Genomic DNA, 6,383 nt, shown 5'->3' on the forward strand with positions numbered 1-6,383 from the left:
TGACCTCCTAACCTCAGATCAGCTTAGTGTAAATCTCCCGCTAAGGCAGAGTGAAGAAGCCCTGGGAAGAGATAATGGTCCACAGAGTAAGTACTGAAGTAGGCGGGGTATTGCCAAGTCCTTCGCCCCGCCTACTTCCCTTCCCCACGCCTACTCCCATTCCTAGCGGTGGCGCACAGTGCGCAGAAGCACCCCGAGCTCGGTCACGCCCCTCCGCAGGTTCCGCCTGCGCGCGCACGCCCGTAGAGCCCTCACTTCCGGGGCGTGGCCCCGTGGGTGCGAGGACTGCCTTTATAAGAGGGGCTTTCCCGGTTTTATTTCAACTTGGTCGCGACCGGGAGCTGCGGAGTGTAGCCAGGGCTGCGCCAGGTGAGTGCTCGGACCTCCAAGCTCCCTGTTCCGTCCCCGCGACACCCGACCTGGGAACGCGTTCGAAGCTTTCACGCCCCCATCCCGAAACTTCCGCCTTGTAAAATCCCCAGAGCCTGGAGGTTGGGGTTCAGCTTCTTTTCGAATACTTTGTTAGGTTGGAGTGGCACTGCTTTCTGGTGGCTTACTTCTTTCTGTTGTTTCTACTTTGTGTTGGCCTTTGTTTTTAGCTTTAGATTTATTGCTATTGTGTGAGTATGGTGTAGATGTGGGCGCGTGAGTGGAGGTCAGAGGACAGCTTTCTGGGGTCGCTTCCCTCCATCCGCCTTTACGAGGGTCCTAGATTTGAACTCGGGTAGCCCGGCATGCTAGGCAAATGCCTTTACCAGCTGAGCCAGCTCACCGGCGTTTGTTTAGTTTTTGTTGCTTTTAAAGGTGATACTATTGACGTTCTTTCTCCCCCTGGCTGTTCTGTAGACCCGACTAGCCTCAGAGATTCGCCTTCCTTTACCTCCTGGCGCTGGAATGAAAGGTGTGCGCCACCACGCACACTTGGGGTTAGTTTCTTAATCTGAGAGCCTAGTGTTCTCATGAAAGCTTTTGGCTTTTTTGATTTGGCGCTATGGAGAAAATTTATCCCAGGAAGCATTTGTTTCATTCAGTATGTGGGTGCAGTGGCATACAAACGAAGACTTCTCTTCTCTTTCTTTTCTTTCCTTTCTTTCTGTCTGTCGGTCGGTCTGTCTCTTGTAGCCAGAGCTGGCCCTTAACTCCTGATCCTTTTGCCTCTGCCTTGTAGTGGATGTAGGCTAGGCTTGTAACTGTTGCCAGCCCTTATTTGTTTATTTATTTATAGACAGTGTCCTTTGTAGCCTAAACTGGCCGTGAACTTCTGAAACTCTTGCTTCTGCCTTGTATTGGGATTACAGGCGGCTACACTACCCCCAGTTCAAGCTTTTATTTAGTAGTAATTAGTACTTTTTATGTAATTAGCTCCCAAGAGAACAGTGATGCCTGCCTTTTTCTTTTCTTTTCTTTTCTTTTCTTTTCTTTTCTTTTCTTTTCTTTCTTTCTTTCGTTTTTTTTTTTTTTTTTGTTTTTCGAGACAGGGTTTCTTTGTGTAGCCCTGACTGTCCTGGAGACCAGGACTGGCCTCGAACTCAGAAATCTGTCTGCCTCTGACTCCCAAATGCTGGGATTACAGGCGTGTGCCACTACTGCCCGGCTGATGCTCATTTTCCTTGACGGTACAAGTGTACAAGGCAGTATAGAGCAGAGGCAAGAGGATCCGATGCTGGAGTGATTGACCGGGATCATTGGTACTGGGAAGCACTAGGGTTCTCTATGCAGGAGCAGAAGCACCTTGCCCACCAAGCAGTCTCTCTAGCTCCCTTTTGTTTTGTTTTGAAGAATCATTTATTTTTGCTTATGAATACTTGTTGCATGTATGTATGTGCACTGCCTATGTGCCTGAGGAGGCCAGAAGTGGGCATTGAGTCCTCTGGAACTGCAGTTGTGAGAGCTGGGACCAGAACCTACACCCTCAGCACAGGAACTGGAGAATTGCCTGGATATTTCAGAGCAGTCGGTTCTCTCCTTCCATCTTACAGGTCAAGTTGTTGTTACCCTGGGTGTCAAGGGCTGTTCACCTGCTAAGCCATCTTGCCAGTCCCAGGGCAGGCCTTATGTGTTTTTAATTTTCCTTTTTTTCCAGGAGATACATTTAATAGACTGATTGTTTACTTTTGTTATTTTTGTTTTACTTTTTTAGTACTGTGGATCAAACTCCAGGCCTTGCACATGCTAAACTGTCACACACTGAGTTTACATCCTCTATCTATGCAGATAAATATTCAAAGATTTTTAGCCTTCCAGCATTGGAATCGAGGGCGTGCGTGTGTGCATGTAAATAAAATCTGCAAAGAAGTCTGTATCTGATTTTGAAACTGAAATTAAAATTCTGATAAATATTAAGGATCAGAGGATCTTGTTGAATTTACTGTATTGTTGTATAAAGCTGATATTTTCAGACTATGCTTTAGAAACATTCTGGCTTCTTGTGCTCTCCCATTAAAATAAGGCAATAAATAAATAAATAAATAAAACCTACCATATCCTTTCCACAAAACCTAAAAAGGAATTTCAAAGTCTAATTTCTTTTTGTCTTTATCATAATTCCATAATTGCTACACAGTCACTACTATTTTCTTTTAAATATTTTTACTCTGAAAATTTCATGTATTTACACCATGTATGTTGATTGTATCCCTTCAACACTACCTCCAACACCCCCCCAAGTGTTTCCATCTCCCCAACTTCAGATCCTATGTTGTTTTATTAATAAACTCCCATTGTTATTAATAAGCCTTTGAGACCAGTTAGTGTTGTCTGTGTGTACATGGGTGGCCAGCCGGCCAGCATCTGTGGCTCATAGTCAGTGACTGTTCTTGTCAGCCATTGACTGGCAATAACTAACTCCTGATATTCTAGAGGTAAATTTCCTGAAATTACTTGTTTGTCTCTAGTACATTTGAGGGTGCTTTGCCAGCCTGAGTTCAATTCCAGAAACCAGGAGGGTCTACTCCACACGGTTATTTGTCCTCTGACCTCTGCACATGCACTGTGCCACACACTTTTTTGTTGTTGTTGTTTTTCGAGACAGGGTTTCTCTGTATATCCTTGGCTGTCCTGGAACTCACTTTGTAGACCAGGCTGGCCTTGAACTCAGAAATCTGCCTGCCTCTGCCTCCCAAGTGCTGGGATTAAAGGAGTGCGCCACCACGCCTGGTTTGCCACACACTTTTTGTTTTTTCTTAGAAAGTCTATTGCTAGTATTTCCTCCTTGTGTATATATTTGAAACAGACTGTCATATAGTCCAGGCTGGCTCTGCAGCCGATGATGACCTCTGCCTTCACTACCTCAGCTGCTCATCTCCTTCTGTCTTTTTATCTTCAAAGCAATTCTTTTAAAACGCGGTGCTCAGCCGAGCGTGGTGGTGCACACCTTTACTCCCAGCACTCGGGAGGCAGAGGCAGGCAGATTTCAGAGTCCAAGGCCAGCCTGGTCTACAAAGTGAGTTCCAGGACAGCCAGAGCTATACAGAGAAACCCTGTCTCAAAAAAACAAAAACCAAACAAAACCAAACAAAACCACGGTGCTCTGTAAATGGTTCTTGAATGATTGACCCATGCATGTTAGAGTAAAATTAGCAGTTCTCAGTGGAGTCCAGCCTTACATACCTTTAGAAATTAGACAGCTATGATGTCCTATGCAGATGTGGACCAACTATGTCGTTCTATGTAGATGTGGAGCAGGGAGGGCCTCATGTGAGGCTGGTGGTTAGATCTTAGTGCTCAGTGCTTGGATTTGCTGCCTCTTCTGGAGCTCTTTAGTTACTGGTTTTTCCAGTTGTACATGGGTGTGTGTGTGTGGGGGGGGGGTGGCTATTTCGTCTCTTTGTAGAGGAACTTTACTTGGGCAGATATTAAGAGTGCTTGATACAGCTGTGACTTTTTTGCATGTAATTAAATTTCTGCTTAAATTAGAATTTCCTGCTGTAGCTTGTTGGCCACAATTATACTTGTCTTGTAAACAGAGTATTGGGTAGTTAGTGTAAAGGAAGGCTTGAGTAAGATGAAGCAGCAGATTGTCTTTCTAAGAGCTAAGATGCTCAATCTTGAGGCAACTGGGTTTTGGGGGTGGGGGAGTGTTTACATTAACCTTGAGCCAGTGGGTACCGTTTATAACTAATAGTAGTTAAAATCTTGTCTATTAGTTTTTCCCTCTTTATAGACACTTCCTCAAATTCTGCCAGATACTATGCTAGATAAACCCAGTTTCTGTTCTTCTGCAGTGGAATTTGAGCAATGATAATGGAAACTGAAGAATGTCAAAAATACAGATGTTAATATTCTGGCTTAGATACTGTTGGAGTAATAGAGAAATGATGATTTTTAATCTAACTTTTAGTGAAATAAGAGTGCTTTGTCAGTATATCCATAAACACTTTGGGTTTCGTTTTGTTCTGATTTGGGTTTTTGTTTTTTGTTTTTGTTTTTGTTTTTTGAGACAGGGTTTCTCTGTATAGCCCTGGCTGTCCTAGAACTCACTTTGTAGACCAGGCTGGCCTCAAACTCAGAAATCCGCCTGCCTCTGCCTCTGCCTCGAGTGCTGGGACTAAAGACATGCGCCACCACGCCCGGCTTGATTTTTTTTTTTTTTTGATAGCCAAGGACTGTGCATGCCATCTGTTAATGTAGCCTTGGACTGATGTTGCATTATTTGTTCGTTAGGAAAATATCAAGCTAGGCATGAAAGCTCACATCTGTAATCCTGTCATCTGGGAGGCTAAGCAAGAGAGTCACTGTGGTTCTAGGCCAACCAGAGCTAATGAAGTCCTTCCACTTCCCTCTCTGAAGAAAAGAAACAGATTTGGCTCAAAAGGAATTTTATCTGACTAGAAAGAGAAATTCAAAACAGTATACCATTGAAGAAGGCTAGGAATAACTTCTTTGGGCTTTGAGCCTTGACCATGACCATCAAAAAAAAAAGTCAGAGAGACCTGCTGCCTGGGCCATACAGGTCTACTGTACACTTCCAGAGCTGGCCAGAGCTGGGCAGGTTCCTCTCTTTCAATGCTGCTGCCCAGACTAGGCATTGCTATAGGGCAAAGATAGTTTCAAGGTAGAAGTAATCACACAATAATGGAATGGGTCTGGAGAGATGGCTCAGTCTTCCAGAGGACCCAGGTTTGATTTCCAGCTCCCATGTAGCTGTTACAAGCATCTGCGATTTCAGTGTTGGAATCTGATGCCACCCTCTGACCTCTGTGGGCACTGCATGCACTAGGTGTTCAGATATTCAGGCAGAACACCCTGGTACATAAAATAAAATCTCAACAAAAGAATAAAACTTGGTAGTCCCAGCTTGGTGGGATGTGAGAGTTTTGGGGATCAGAAGCTAGACCCAGGAAGAGGGTTTGTAGTTAAGGCAGCCTTCGAGGGTATTTTGAGATTTGTGTGCCAACCAGGGTCCTGGGTGCTAAGGATATAGTCAACAAATAAAAGCTGTAGGCTCTGCTCTTCTGGAGCTTTTATTGAGGTGCAACATGAGTGGTCATAACTTCTGGCACTCATTTCTCCTGGGATTTTTTTTTTTTTTTCCTTTTGGACTTCAGATGCTGATGAGGTGACATTAGCTTAGACCTAACCTGTATTGTATGCATCAGTTATTGCATAGCCTATTGTTAAAATAGGGAATGTGTGGCTTTGTGGCTACCTCTGATTCTGTTTTCCACAAAGCTGTAATGACGTTATCCAAGGCTTCAGTCATCTCCAGACATAACCAAAGAAGGATCCAAGCTCATGCATAATGTTAACAGGACTTAGCCACTCATGCCCATTTGATGTAAGAAACTTAGTTCATCACTAATTGATGGCCTGGGACTGTCTTCATTTCTTTGTGATGTGAGCCACTTCACAGAGGAACTTGCCACATAATAGCTGGTTTTCCTTTGAGCAGATACAAAAGAGACAGTGAGTAGGATAGAAGTCATAGTTTAATCCCAAGAGGAAAATCCTCTTCCCCCACCCCCAACCTTTTTGCCTGCTTACAAGCACAAATTCAGGTCTCATATAGCCCAGGTTGGCCTTAAAGCTCAATACACAGCTGAGGATGGCTTTGAATTCTTAAGTGCTAGGATTACAGGTGTGTATCCTTGCACCTGATTCTTTGATTCAGTTTTTCCTCCTCACCCTCTTTTGACTGGCACATTCAATATACTTAGATATGCATGTATATATTTTAAAGTGTTTATGTAGCATAAGTAATTTTTACTTTAATAAAATGGTATCCAAATTAGACATTGTTCTATGTCTAAGATTTTTGTTACCCAACCCTTTTTTTTTTTTTTTGATGTAACAACACGAGGTATTTTAATGGCGGAGCTCCGGGTCGAAACGTATCTCACACAGGAGACAGTGGATTCGACCACGAGGCTTGGAAGCTAGGGGTT

The 6,383-nt window shown here is 43.8% G+C and overlaps 1 protein-coding gene across 1 annotated transcript in view; it reads left to right on the forward strand.

The window, feature by feature from the left end:
* Positions 1 to 251: 251 nt before the first annotated feature.
* Katna1 (katanin catalytic subunit A1) overlaps positions 252 to 6,383 on the forward strand; it is a 37,949-nt gene continuing 31,817 nt past the window's right edge. Inside the window, exon 1 of the mRNA XM_021174288.1 lies at positions 252 to 369. The gene's annotated coding sequence lies outside the window, so the exon portion shown is untranslated. The remainder of the gene's footprint in view (positions 370 to 6,383) is intronic.

This window comes from Mus caroli, chromosome 10 (assembly GCF_900094665.2).
Source record: "Mus caroli chromosome 10, CAROLI_EIJ_v1.1, whole genome shotgun sequence".
NCBI lineage: Eukaryota > Metazoa > Chordata > Mammalia > Rodentia > Muridae > Mus > Mus caroli.